This window comes from Varroa destructor, unplaced genomic scaffold (assembly GCF_002443255.2).
Source record: "Varroa destructor unplaced genomic scaffold, Vdes_3.0 BEIS01000002.1, whole genome shotgun sequence".
NCBI classification, from domain to species: Eukaryota; Metazoa; Arthropoda; class Arachnida; order Mesostigmata; family Varroidae; genus Varroa; species Varroa destructor.
The window spans coordinates 15,395,951-15,408,080 of NW_019211455.1; the positions used below are offsets into that span (position 1 = coordinate 15,395,951).

The 12,130-nt window shown below is 41.3% G+C and overlaps 1 protein-coding gene and 1 long non-coding RNA gene across 4 annotated transcripts in view; one reads left to right on the forward strand and one right to left on the reverse strand.

Annotated features, from left to right (window-relative positions):
- Positions 1 to 12,130, reverse strand: part of LOC111245978 (uncharacterized) — a 42,430-nt gene that overhangs the window by 15,129 nt on the left and 15,171 nt on the right. The window lies entirely within an intron of this gene.
- LOC111244246 (serine/threonine-protein kinase OSR1-like) overlaps positions 2,576 to 12,130 on the forward strand; it is a 47,051-nt gene continuing 37,496 nt past the window's right edge. The window contains exon 1 of one of the 2 annotated variants that reach the window (XM_022791109.2): positions 2,576 to 4,285. The gene's annotated coding sequence lies outside the window, so the exon portion shown is untranslated. Of the gene's footprint in view, positions 4,286 to 4,384; positions 4,403 to 12,130 lie in introns of those variants that run through there. The other variant, XM_022791110.2, reaches the window with a different exon arrangement.

Sequence of the window (12,130 nt, forward strand, 5' to 3'; positions counted from 1 at the left end):
CGGTTAACAATGCATAGCAGTTCAGCTCGAACTTGACAAACGGTAGTACTTAGTGTTAGATTATTCGAGCTAGTACTGTTAATTTCCATTTATGGAACTAGAATAAAGTCATTGTTTCGTTAAACAGGGGAAGAGGCATAGGAGCGTGCCAAAAAAATCTACTAATTTTCACTGGTTCGAGGCCTCTGTGCTTTCGCTGTTCGAAAAAATAATAACAATAACAGCGTGTACCAATATCAGTTGCTTTTAAAAGCAAACTCATAGAAAGAACGTATATATAAAACAGCACTTCAAAACGTGCTGCAGCGCTAGCCTTGCCCATTGAAGATGGCAATCACTTTGGTAATAACGTTTAATAATTGAATGTGGAGAGCAAGTTTAGCACATGCGCTACAAACATCAGATGGTTTACTTAAACTTATCACTAGCTAAGGATGAGTAGAGTGCCTTCGATGAACTGAGCAATTTATAAACTGTACATCATGGACATACATTGATTGCCTTATGCCGTTCTCTGTTTAGCTCATGGACACTCTTTGACTCGTCGACATTTAGGTACTAGATTAATTCACATTTATTCGTTCACATCCCTTATTTTTCTATAATAGCCGTAATAAATGCAATAATTCTGTGCTCAATGGTCATTTTCCGATCGTTGCAACACTAGTTCAAAAAAGCCAAAATTAGAGTGACTACGAAAGCATCATTTGATGGGTGTCCACCGCTTCCACTTAAGGCTTAATGGCAAATTGTCCAAAGTAGAAAATTTTTTAGACGTCAACAATCAATAGCATTGTCGCTATGAGCCTTACACGCTTCTAAGAAGGACAGATCCTAATAATAGAAATAAATATATTTTTCAAAGTCCGTAAGAAAAGTATGGTAGACGCGTATTCCTTCTTGTGAAACGCAGTTGCGCTTTATGATACTGTCAAAACACGAGATTTACTTATATAAAATATGATGGAACCAATACGACAACAAAAGTCTAGCCACTTTGTTGCTCTTAACCTAAGTTAAACTTCATTCGTGAGTGGATCGTGATGAATAGTCGACATTATCCAAGTATCGTAGTTAGTTGGAAAGGAACACAGAACGCTCATTATTTAGCCTCTTGCTTATCACTTCGGTATGATTTACAACGAATTTGACAATGATACAGTGTCTAGACTTAACCATTGATTCATGGGAATGATATATTATTCAGTTTTCAACAGTTGCAGATGGAAGTGACTTTGAATTATCAACACGCTATGGGTACTAACCACGGAAGCAATTACTGGCGGTCTTGCCTGGACCGTCATACGAGCAGTTGTCATCAGGATTTTCTTCCCTAACGCTAGCTGAGCTCTCACAGTTACAGCTTCATCTTCGAAAGATATTTGCTTCCCTTGGGAGAGTAGCTTTTAAGCGCTGTTAAATGGTCGTATAAAGGCGCCGCTGTCATCGTGTTCCTACCTTTAGAATTTTACTGACAGAAAAGTTTAACAAGTCATTTCGCCGTCGGAGCTTTCAAGGCAAGAATCTATCTACCGACTGTGCACGGTCCCATATTTTCTAGTCGGATATATACATGCCTTCATGTGTGTTATTAATAGCAACATATTGCATAGAAATCATTGTAAAAACAATATATGATTTCCGCGGAGTTGAAACTTAGTTAATGAATATAATGAGATTATTTAATCAAACATGACACAACAGTATACAAAAAGCAAGTTTGTAACGCACAATTTTCTAGATGTCAATCCTCAGGCTTCTTCATCAGCCTTATTTGCAACAGACTTCGAAATATTACAGTAAATCCAAACCACAGATCAATGGCAGCGTTTTAAATCTCAGCCGCAATAGAACACCCTTTCGTAAACTGTTTATTTTTCAGCGCAACTTTAAGGCTGAAGCCTAAGAAGTCGCATTTCTCTCATTATTAAAGTATCTCTTATTCTACATTTTTTTTTTTTAGAAAATTTGTTTTCTGAAAAAGAATATGAATTTCTCGTACACAAAGAAGGATAATTTAGATTTTAGTTAGGTGAAAACGACTCGTAAAACTCTTAACGTTTATTAAGTGAAGGTAGTCATCCATATGTACTACTTTCATAGGGCAATTGCGACTAAGAATAAATACCACAGCGCTAAACATAGTGATACTTATTGATTATACTTCGATGGTGATGCTCCAACCATCAAAGTGTAATCACCAAAATAAATCCTTCCATCAGCCCAGCCGTCCGCTCGTCCGCAGCACAAAGTTTACTCAGCGGCTGCACATCGATCACTGATTGCTAAAGTCAGATAGAATCGAAGAGGTTAGTCATACTGTGCAAATATCATTAATGGTTTCTAAGAATTCCCAGATTAGCCTCTGATATCGGACTGGCCGGCTTCTCCCCATTCCCTTAATTGTATTTCGTCACTCGAACGCCATCGGCTGCTTCACCCCGTCGAAAGCCTTTGCAACATCACAGACGCTGACGGCGGTTCGCCACCAACTTTCATCGGTTCGGATCGATCCGTAGATCGTCGACGCTCAATAGCAATACGCTGCTACCAGTCCGTTCATTTCGCTTGTAACAACTATACAGTATAAAAGTATATGCTTTAGTTCAGTTTATTTGTGACCAGTTTTCTCTGTTTCAAAACCTGGTGCCCCTGAATCGATAGAATCAGTCTAACTCTTTACCACCTTGTCGTTCCGCCTGATCTGTCTGAACCAAGCAAGGGACCGTTGCCGCTCGCCCGAATCTGGCGCCGTCTGGTGGCCAAAGTTTCCACGAGATGACTACCGCCGTCTCTTCTGCAGCAGCGCCAAAGACAGGTTGGGCTATAGCGGCGCTGCCGGCGCTTTACTCGAGAAACGGCGCGACTCTGCTCACGGTGTAGCAGCGACTGCAAGGGGTGAAGATGGAGTATTATCCGTTGACAGCCGCTGTTGTCGTCGTTGTCGGTCATAGTTCGTTGTTTATGCTTCATCCGTTGTATTAAGGCGGGGGGGTAGACTGAATTGCGGGACCGGTATAGCGGCAACAGGTCGGCGGACTAAGCCCGGCGGCTGTGTCACCACCAATCACTTGATTCTGTCTGACGAACCGACGAGTACTGGCAAGCTCGCCGTCGCACCCACTTTTCTTTCGTGAACAACACCCACTTCGAGCAATATTAGTGCTTAAACAACACTGCAGTGATACGTGTTTCTACTGTTACGAGTGTCGTGGTTAGGAGAAGCCGATGAGAGCATAAAGCGTCAGCTGCCACCTAACAACAAGCGAAAATCAACGATAACGCCAGCATTGGAAAGCAGTCCACTAAGGCAGTCACGGCTGCAACAAGTTGTCGAAATTACTGCTGTCGCTATTATTATTATTGCAGTAAGTGTTATCGACAGCGCTGCTGTAGAAGGCAGAAGTTGCATCTGCCGTTACTATTGCAGGTGGAAGTGATTTCTACAACTCCGCTGCTGTTCTTCCTGTTCCTGCTGCTGTTCCCTGCATTAATTCGCTTCTCCTGCAGGTAGTAGCCGGTTGGTCGCAGCTGGTTTCTTCGTTCCATCTTTATGAGGAGTCGTTACGAACAAAACAGAGGGGAGTAAGTTGTTTGCCGACTACGGTGTCATTAATCATTAACGCAAGACAGCGCAGCGTTAGTGGTTAGGGTTGAATGGGAAAAATACACTGCTCAAAACATGCGTGACGCATATTGGACCATCATATAGTTGCAAGAAGTTTGCTTCTAACCAAAGCACTCTTACAAAAAAAAGAAAATTTCAATTTCAACTGCTGAACCATCAGAAGGTCATAGACCTTTGGCGTTTAAAGCAAAAACAATTGGAACGCTGACAATTGGACAAAGCCAGGAAAGACTTGAGGCATTTGTGACAATTTTCCCTTATTTCGTTAGTGGTAACTGCGGGAAACGATAACTAATAACGTTATTGGAATTGGCCATACCTGAACTGTGACTGCGACGAGCGCCTTCAATGGACGAATATCTCTATTTACGTAGTGATGTTCCGAACCGTTATTCCCTGCCACCAAAAGTGATTTGAGTAGTCTTGTGTCCTGCTAGTCCTATTTATAAGTCGACCAATGTCAGAGAATTGTTTGCTGGCGGAAGTAGAGCCAGTATCAATCGATAATCTACTATTTGCAGTCGTTTCCTTGTGCGATTCATCGTCGAAGTGCGTCCCAAGTGCAATCCCCACGTAGTGACATTGGAAAAAATCGCCAACCCGAACAAACTCATCCAGGGATAGACAGAAGACACTGTAACAACGACTCGAGCGATTGTACGTGCATTTATTTATGAAAATCGTACGATGTATATAGAAGCTTTCGAAGTGGTCGAGGTAACGAGCGAGTTACAAGAATGGTTCTGACATTATTGCTACGCTCGGGTTTGCCAGGTGACATCCATAAAGTGATTAATGTACAGGTTACTTTAAATATCTTTAACTGGTCGACTAACTTCCACTACTCTATCGCATTCTAGTCTAAAAGTTGAGCGAATAATATACCCGTAGATTCCCTCTTATCAAAATTGTTTTGATAAGAAGGAATTTTTTACCTACTTTTGATACCTGTTTAAGAATCGTTTGTGCCATTTCGATTATTGGGGACTAGAGGTGTCGTTTCCTATGTCGTCGAAGATTATGGCCGCCAATGTACACATTATATTATACGTAAAATCTGAAAATAAAATAGCATAAGCACGAACGCGTTGTCCATTGAATGAGCACTCAGCGTACGATTTTGGTCGCTCATTTGCAAAAATTACTTCTTTTTTCCAATTTGTTTTACTTTGGCTGCCAGCGGTCCCCATGTGTGAATTTGAATTGTTCGAAAGATTTCGTTCGCTTTCACCTAAGTATAGTTATTTGGAAGCAATTAAAAATTCTATAGGCAAAGTGTCAGTTTTTTCGTATTCGTAGAAACGTGTTATTTTATTTGCCCTTTTTTTAACAGGTAACAACTGTGCAATTCATTGTCATATCGGGGTCATAGACACTTTCCTGGGTTCCGTTAGGACTAAAATACACCTTTCCTTTAGTATGCAGTTTTCGGCCTATTGTTATAAAAAGACGTTGCATTTCTTATGACACCTACAAAATCGAGTCGTATTTACATGACTATGGAGTGCTGGCAAAGTCTCTAAGGATTGCCTTTTGCCATGAAATTCAAGGACTAAGTGTATCATCTCAAGCCTGTTTTGTTACAACAGATATAATAGTAAAAAGATGTTCTTTTTATTGCTCATCATCTCTGAAATCAACACGTTTATGGAAGTCGTACTGCACGTCTACGGCATTAACTTTTGTCAAGGCCCACTGCTAGTATTGTGTTAGCACAACAAATCGCTCACAATGGCCATCGATCTTTATAACATCGGCTCTATTCTAAATTATACGGCTGAGTAAAGGTCGTCTTAGCGGGAAACCGCTACCTATTAGTTTGGACTTTTTAATGGAACATCGGACCCGCGGTCACTTTACCTTGCTGGTGGCCAACTTCGTTAAAAATGTAGGACATGTCAACAAGCGCCGGTAGTCAGCAAAAGATGACCCTAAACATGGCATGGAGCATTAATGCTGAGTACTTCGTAAAATCGCTTAAGCAGAGTTGGGATATTGTGGTTTGTAATATGGCAATGCTAGCCGCTAGCTTAAGAAAAAAACTGTGGAGGAAAGCAGCTGTTTAGTATGAAGCAAGAAGACGACTAGTCCTTCCCGCATATTCTGTCTAGCCGTGTCTGGAAGCAGCCTAGGGAAATGAAGTCTTTTGCTAATGCCCTCTGTTAGCTACAACAGGCCAGACAAAATGAATGTTAGGTCGAACTTGGAGGCGCGGCTGACAGCAACGCCAGATTGATCAGCTTTGCAATAGAGGGCGAGGGGCACAGAAGAAGGAAAGAAAAATGTATGCCACTTGTTGCATGAAAGCCTGACAGCACGTGTCATGCTCTTAGAGGAAACGAGCTTACGTAGAGGAAATGGAAGTAAGGTTTAAGTCAGGCTAGATTTATGGTACATGTTCGTTGTCGATACAGAAGCAGCAATTAAATAAAAGAACCAAACAGTGTGATGGTTGGCTGGAACCTCTTCTATTCCCCTCCAAACGAGTATGACGAATATCTTGTTTACAAAAGAAATAAGCTAGGCTGGAGTTTATTCGGAGGTTGTATTACCTATGCAATAACACGCGCTCCGGCCATAGCACGCAGGCTCCGCGAAGGATCATATTAAGTTTTAATCCTGTTTGTGTCTGGCTGCTGTCACCCATAATAATGATTTAGGCTTCAACTCCCAATGAAGCAATCAAGTCCATCCAGTATCTAAAATTCTCTTTATCCGCTTCGTCTAAATAGCACAATATATGCTACAATAGGATTAATTGCTTCTTGTCCAACATACCGTGAAGCCTATCATTTAAGACCTCCGTTTGTTGGACGTCATATTTTAACGTACCAACGTATCCTAGGTACACCAGTACATAGAGATTTCCTCTTTTTAGCTCTATTGTTTCGTAGAGAAGAAGAACAGAACCAATGGCGTGGCTTGAACATTCTAGGCAATTTGAGAGGATCATTGCAGCGGGCTCTACCCGTAAATGCCATTGATATTCCGGCGTTGTTCAAATATTTGATGACTTGCTCGCTCTATTTTGTTCGAAAAAATTGTTGCCGTAAGGTGCGTCGTTGACAGCAAACGGGCAAAATAGACAGTGGTTATAACGATACATAGGCCACCGGCTAATGTTCGATATTCTATTAGTTTTGACGGGTTCATCGGCCAACCATATGACCGGTATGAGATATGTGACGCTTCTCTCAAGGCCACAAGAGCAACTGGACATTTTCGGACATCTAGTCTGAACTGGGTATGGCAACTTGGTTGCAGCTAATTAATGCAGACATTTGATTGTTTGCATAGAAACACTTGTCTGAACTCTCGATAGCCATGAGCAAAAACCTTGAACAAAATTGGAAGGCTAATCAATATTTGACGATAATACTAGTAAAATCAGCTAATTGCATTGGTCATGACCGACCTCGTAATATAGATTGGGGCAATCATGCCGACGGGTAGGTACTGCAGGCAGGAAGCGGCCAATCTCCAGCATCCGCGTCCGAAACCTGCATAGTTCCATTGGTGCCACATCCAGTCGCTCGTAATTCGTTACACAATAGAAACAAATGACGAAAATGATAGTGTCAAAAGCTCGTTCTTTGTTTACACTCGATAGTAGTCGAATGAACGAACCTAAATTAATTCGACTTATAAATAATAATAATAATAAATATAATAATAAAAAAAATATATATATATATATGTATACAAAACTAAGCTGCATATAGCTCGCTTGAACAAGTATTATTAGCTGGATCAGTTAGGCTAGGTCAGTAGGGTAAGGATGCGTCAAAAACGCGGCAAGCGGAAGACACTAGCCGCATTGGAGAACGGGTACAACCTATACAACGACAATTCTGGCAAGGAGGCGAGACACCTTTTGAACGTAATACATTGAAAGAAATGAACAAATTCACTTGAGAGTGGTAGTAGTTCCCGAGAGGTCACCCCCCCTTTTTTCTTTTTTTTTTTTTTTATAAAAAAATATCTGGTAGAGAAAAATTCGGAAGAGCTGGCAAGTGACAATGAAAACAGGTGGCTGGGTGCATAGCATATTTCAGGGCGAGACGGCGACTGGGAAAAAAAGGCACCCTCAGTCGCCAACCTGTTTCAGCAACGAAATATTTCGTCAGTCACTTTCGTCAGAAATAGTGGCTTCGTCAATTTAAGTATAAACCGGCTTCATATTATATATAATAATTTGTTTTTCGGTACTGTTTGAATTTCAAGATCTTTTGAAGGAGGTTTGAGGATTTGGTGGCAAAAACTCTAAGCATTCTCGTTTTTACTTAGGCAGCAGGACGGGTATCTTCGGTTTTACATCAATCGGTTTTTACATTTTAGGCATTCTGTGGACAAAAGGTGTTTAATTATCCAAAAAAAGGAAATAGCTTCCAGATATTTCAAATCTTGTACTCGTAAATATAAGTTGTTCACGATGTTTTTAGTGTGGTGCCAATCGCTTGTTAAGATTTTTCGGCCATTCTAGGCATCTCTGAACGAAATTTGTACAGTGGATGAAAGTCTCGGCGATAAGCGGGATGTGGTATGGAAAAACGCCTTCGAACTTGTATCCTCCATAAATAGGTTTAAGAGAAATAGCCTGTTCCGGAAGCTAGTTTTCGCTATAGATACCACCGTTCGCTATTCTATGACCGCATCGCGGACAACAACCCGATACTTTAGCTCATTACATGTGTACGGGTCACGCTGAAATGACATACACGAACCTTATTACTACATATGGTCATAATACCATGTGAATTTATCAAAAAGGAACATATATATTTCCTTATTTCGCAGCTGTTACACCAGGGGCGTATAGCTAAAATGGCTGTGTAGACAACACAGTGATATTATAGCGATGTTGGGCTAGGAATTTTATTCCCCCCCCCCCCCCCCCCCCAAATAACTTGCTTCCGCGCATTGTCTGTGCCTAATAAGGTACATTGGTGAAGATCTTCTACCGATTGAGCCGGTTTCATCAAAAAACTGACTTGGCAGAACGTTCACCTACGGCTTTCTTGTACGATACGTATATATATTTAAAAGAAACTTCAGTCAAATTATAAAGCTAAGTAGCTGTTTGTCGTTTGCTCTTTGTCAAGAATACAGATCGCCTCAAACTACGCGAGCTGTTACCATATCCAGTAGTGACCTTATTTCGTAACAAATCGGCTTATTCGGTTCGTACTAACTATTGTTAAACTCGTAATAGAACGGTATTTCCGTAAACGAAGGAAATAACGCAGTTAGTGCAGCCCTTCGACGAGGTCACACAAAGTACGAAATCAAGATGTATTACTCTTGCCATCTTGATTTCGTAATAAGATAAGAGTACCAAATGAAAATGAATAAAAAAAAAAACGTACATATGACATCTTGGCTTATCATTCATAAAACTCGTTCGTAATAATGAGTTTGGCTTGGTTATCGTAGATATAAGGATCACCGATCGGGTTAAATATGGGAATAACTGAAAACGAGTGTAATCGATGAGCAGAAAAAAGAAAGCCATCGAAAACGAGCGTCGTTCAGACGAATATCTAATGTAGGTGTAACGGACAAATGATCGCTTATTTTATTTAAGATGTTACTCAAATCAAATGCTTAATGCGTAATTGGAGGCAGCACCTTTATACCCAGCGGAGATCATTTGGTAAAAAGGTGCTACCTTTAGCGTACTATTGCTACGAGGAAATCGGTATTTGCTTATGTTGCAAGGTTCAGGGCTTGCTTTGTGGCCACTTTTGCAAAAACGGATTCGTAAGGCCCTCACACCGAAGTGAGATATCCAAGAACCCTTGAATACTTTTAGGAAAACGTACTCCTTCCCTTTACTAGGCCATCATGGCGGCCTAGTACAATCATTGCAGTATAGCATTGTATTATGTGTTACCTGCCTCGAATATGGATAATAAATACTCATTGGTTTCACTGGGAAATATTCAATCAGAAGCGCTCGATTCGATTTCATTGAACCGTTTCAATATTTTTAAGATGATGTTCCTTTACGATTATAACTACTGGCCATCAATACCTGATGTTTACAAGTCCAAGATCTTTTTTTGATTAGTTATAGTCACTTATCATGTACACATAATACAGTATTTCAGATTGCTAGACACGACAAGAGTATGATATTATGTAGACAAATACTGGTCGTATCACCTTAAAACGTGCTCAACAAACATCAACGTCAGAGACAAACGTTATTCTTTAGATCATAGCCATTCGCTCACACTAGATAGTTTAGTTGCGATCAAATGTTCTCTGTGTGCTTGACCCTGCATAATACGAAACCCGTTTCCTACAGTGGCTTGCCGTAATAGTCCCAAAGAACTAGTCGTGGTGGTAATAGTACTACAATCTTATTTTTAGACACGTCTGACAAGACCCTGTCTACTCTCGCTAAAGTCTTACTCGCCTTTACGTTGCAAGTAAATTGCTGCCACTGACTTCGTGCCTTTTGGCCACCTACAACTAGGCGCAATGTTGTCCAACCTATCAATAGCGATGGGATTCCGGCGATTTTTCGAAGAATCATTACCAACACCACTGAATACAACGTCCCTCCGTGCATATAAAGGCAGCTAGCTACACGTGTCCCAAGTAATCCATACGAAGGATATTACCGTCTGTTGTCGGGCAGAGGATGGCAAGCAACAACAGAGGTTTCACTATCTTACAACAAATGCAGCTGGCTTGGCCATATTTCAACCGGCTGGAGGGTGCCTGCTATTGCGTTTCATTTCGCCAGCGCCGTAGCGATGCCTTCACAGACATCGGCGGACGGGTAAAATCAGGCCAGCTGTGATCTTTGTCGACGCAACCATTCGTTTGCGCGCGTGCCGTTGACGGTTTTTACCGGAGTTCGACCTGCGGAGCCAAACTTGGGACTCGAACCATCAAATAACTAAAAAGCTGCTGCTGTGGCTGTTGTTGTTCTTGTTGTTGCTGCTGCTGTTACGAGTGTTGCTGTCACTAGCACTTTAAGCACATCTGAAAATCATCTTTCATTACTGGTCGTTTGTTGTTCGAGGCTGACGGAATGGGCAGACTTACAGATTAAAGAATTCACTGATGAACTCACTGCGGCCATTCGAATAGAGGGAGTAGCCATTGGAATGGAGGAAGCATGGGGCGGGTGACTGAGAAATTGTATCTTAAAGTTAATGGCTAGTCGTCGATCGGAGCATCGCCTGACCTGTCGCACAACGACTGAGACGTGGGGGAGACCATCGTTTCGTTAATGCTTTTAAAGCTAAATGGGCCCATGAAAAGAGCTAGTACGATCGATCTCTTTCATATATAACACAGAGAATCTCTGATATCTCTGCTAGTTTCTCGTATCACCAAGTAATTAATTAGTGTTATTATCATCACTGTCCTGTGACGGATTAACTGGGCCATTATTCGATCGTTCGACGGTATTATATGCGCTATAGTATAGTAGGTAAGTTTTCGATTTCGATCCAAACATAATCTGTTTGAATCGTTAGACTGCAGCTAGACGCAAGACTGAAAAGAGTTTGAAACAAGACCCAATCAAACTACTTGGTGCTAGAGGTTGACGTACCATAGATATAGATACGCGTGTTTTTCCAACGTTATTCCTGAACATGGCAGATTCTTATGTAAACAATGACACAACAACAGGATGTGGTTTGAGCACCCCGTCGGCGCTATAAGCAAGATCGCACTGAGGGGCAAACGATTTGGATTTCGCCAACCTGTTTAGACGACCTTGTTGTTTAACGGCCTACTAAAGTTAGACTTAGATGGATAAAAATTTAGACATACAGAGACAGAAATAGTGCATGCAACTAAAAATGTTTTGATAATACTAAGCAGTTCCTAGACACGTGACTAGGTCACACAAAGCCAAAAACGGCTCGTGAGTATTACGTGAATATTGTATTAATATGGAATATAGAATAAGAATGGCGCTCAAGCGACTTTTCGGATAAAAAAGGAGGTCGCGTACTAAAGGATAAGAGAAGAACGTGTTTGGTTTGTGACACTATAATCATGGGAGACAGGGGCGATAGCATATGTCGTAGAAAGTGCCCTTCGTCTTAGTCATGTTTCAACAGTCGACTTTGCCAGCGTTGGGTAGACTGAACAGGCCGAACCGGTCGCACAAAATAGTCCTGACGAGATGAATTAAAGCGAAAACCGACGACCGTGAAGACATGTTACCCACCTCTTCAAAATCTGTCTCTCTCTCTCTCTCTCTCTTGCCTTTCGTAGTTGTGGTGGAAAGAAAATTACTTTTCTTTTGCAGTAGCTGTTATATTACACTGCTATCTATGGGTACATCGGTGTCGTTAGCCATTCTCACCCGTCCAATCAACAACATTATCGAAGTCCATATCTTCGCTAAGCGATACGAAGGCCCTATTCCGTCACATTCGATTTCCATGTTGTATGCGCAAGAAAATATAGACGTTAAGTGGCAGACCTTGTATAAATCCATACCTCCCGAACGGCGCTGCTCCATGTTCA